General features: G+C 36.7%; 1 long non-coding RNA gene across 1 annotated transcript; it reads left to right on the top strand.

Annotated features, from left to right (window-relative positions):
• The first annotated feature begins 1,223 nt into the window (after positions 1-1,223).
• Positions 1,224-2,350, top strand: LOC131225279 (uncharacterized). The gene is made up of 2 exons (XR_009161286.1): positions 1,224-1,819; positions 1,948-2,350. It is a non-coding gene; the product is annotated as an uncharacterized LOC131225279 (long non-coding RNA).
• The last annotated feature ends 539 nt before the right edge of the window (positions 2,351-2,889 follow it).

Below are 2,889 nucleotides of genomic sequence, written 5' to 3'. Positions count from 1 at the left end.
TAGAATTATTTCCCATCATACCTAGAAAAGCCCTAGGGACCTTTATTTATAGTTTAGACAACTTCTTTTCGCACCTTGCAAAAGACTGACTCAAATTTCCGCAGTCCGCATCAGATTCAGAAATGAATCTGCGTAACTACGATTAGTCGAGCCAAGGCTACGACTGGTCATAGGACCCTACAACCGGTCGAGACATCCCCACAATCGGTCGAGCAGCCCGACACAAAAAATCCTAAGTTGCTGGACTTTAAGTCGAGTGGCTCCCACGACCGATCGTGGCTAACCCACGACCGGTTGACCAACCCAAAGTCAGATTTAAGACTTTTGACAACAGTTATGCATTAGGCTTGTGACTGTTCCTAAGAAATGGGGTCCTTTATTTGTTTGGATCTTTGTTGTCAGTTAGGTTTATGAGTACAACAGAGTTTCTATGTATGGATGTCTTTTAGAAGAAACCTCACATGCATGCCATGATTTTATAAAAATTGAGTACAACGGAGTTTTACAAAAGTTTTAACCAAATGTGTCCATGGATTAGTCTCAAAATTCATGTTTGTGAAGTGACAACTCATCTTTTTGAAATAGACGCACATCTCCATAAATTTGTCTATGGATTAGTATCCACTGCATTGGATTGTTTTTATTATGTTGGCTTGTCTGTTGGCGAACTATTGCGTTGTTGATCCATAAATTTGATTTTTGATAATATTTATTTCTTCAATACAGTTGGTGATATGTTTGTTCTTTACTTTGGTGTATCTCTTTCTTAGTGCCTTTCTTTGGGTTAGTGAGAGCTGACTATGTGTTATGTTTGGTGTGTGGTTCTTAGCTGTTTGTTATAAAATTAGATTCCTAGCTTTTGCTAGGAGTTGTCAAGGAAACTACCTTGTAGTTTGGTCCTCATAGAGGATACAGCCAATAAGGAGAGAAATCTTGAGGAGATGAAGAGAGATCAAGTGATCTCTGGAGCTCTTAATTCAGTTGCCCTAGTCAGAGCAGAGGTTGATAAGCTCTCACAAAAGGTGACTTCTAAAATTCTACCAACAACATGCCGACTGCATTGTAGTTGAGATCATAGTTAATTTTCTTCAAGTTGTGGTTGTCTTTCCCTTTCTTGCATATTGCGTACCTTTTCAAGCGTCTAGCTGTCATCGGTGGGTTATAGAGCTTTGTGACTTTGCATCTACTGATATAAGTATTCAGTCAGAGCTCAGAAAGGGGCTTATTATTCCCTAATCGGTTTAAAGGTTTTGATCTATGCTTATACTTGAATTGCTATGGTTGAATATAATGCAGATACTTCTTTCATGTGAATTGGAGTCTAGAGGAATTATCTGCTCCTCAACCAAATATGTGATGGCTTGATCTAGTTTTGTTTTTCACATGGGCATTTTTCATGAAATTTTTGTGAGGCTTTATTCATGTTAACTAAATGCAAGAGGTTAATATTCAGATATGATGATCTTTTGGGAATCTAAAATCATTAGCTACTATCAGATTTATTTGAAGTCATTGATCGAAGAGCAAAGCTAGTTGTGAGTGAGTTGTCAGATGAGTAGACCATACAGCCACCAGGTATGCATCCCAATGCATTTAATGGTTTTCTATTTGACAATGTGTTTTGTTTGTACCTGGAGGGGGAACACCTTTGTTTTGAGCATTTACACATGCTTTTCATGGATTTTAATTTTAATTTTTAATTTTTAATTATTTTTTTATTGGTTGTCTGCTACTTAACTTTTCGTCGTTTTCTTCTGGCAACAAATAAGCTTCCAATGGTAAAGAAACTCAAGCCAAGAGGGAGAAATCAAAGGAGAAGGTATTTAAATGCCTATCTTTCATTTTATTTATTTGCTTATGGGCAGAATACTTAAAATGTATTTGTTGCCCAACAACAACAATTATGTTATTTATATAAAAAATTCTCAAACTTGATTGTTTTTTTAGGGTCAGTTGACACTCTCCATTGCTGAACCACCTAATCTTACAACAAGTGTGACATCTGATAAAGATGAAGATGCCCCATCTGAAAATGCTGCTGCCATTTCCAGTAATTTTACAGACCAAAAAAGTACAGATGTTTTTGGCGAGTTGTGGAAATTGAAGCTATTTCCTAAAGAAAGGAAGTGTCATTATCAGTCATCAGATTTGACGCCACTCGTGCAAGACTTTAATCAATTGTGCCTAAATTTAGGCCTACAAGCACTTCAGCCTTTTGATGCCACTCGTGCTAAGGAGTAGACCATATAGAGGATTTGTTATTTATTTATTTATATTCAAGACCATTTTCAATTTATTGTAATAAATATTATATTTTTTTATTGTATAGTAATATAAATTTTGTTTAATATTAGTTTTAATTGTATTGCATCATTTTTATGTTTCAAATGTTAAAAAAAATACAGGTTTCAATTGAATTATATATAATAATAATAAATTACTGGCAGCCCTTTTAAATCTATACAAAGACTTTTACCAGCGCTTGTGTAGACGTTTGTCAGCGCTTTTCTGTGAATAAAAGTGTTCGAAAACCAAGCTTTTGGCGACACTTGGATAGACTTTTGCAGGTGCTTTTATACTTTTGTCGGCACTCCCGTTAGAAATACCAGTAGCCAACAAAAGCGACGCGAAAGGCAGAGTGGGCACCGTAAAAAACTACACCATTAGTGGCGCTCAGACGAGCGCCGGTAAAACCTTTACTAACGGTTTTGGGCACTTTTACTGGCGGTTTTGACCACCAGTAAAAGTTTCTTTCCTTGTAGTGTGGCTGGAGTTGGAGCTCTCTCTCGATATCTCTTTCTAAAAACAAATTCCTCTCGATCTCTCTTTCTTTTCTTTATTTTCTGTCATGCGGATGGTAGGGCCCAGGGCCTCCTTTTTATAGCCTGG

This window comes from Magnolia sinica, chromosome 14 (assembly GCF_029962835.1).
Source record: "Magnolia sinica isolate HGM2019 chromosome 14, MsV1, whole genome shotgun sequence".
Taxonomy (NCBI): domain Eukaryota; kingdom Viridiplantae; phylum Streptophyta; class Magnoliopsida; order Magnoliales; family Magnoliaceae; genus Magnolia; species Magnolia sinica.
This window is presented reverse-complemented; position numbering and strand designations above follow the sequence as displayed.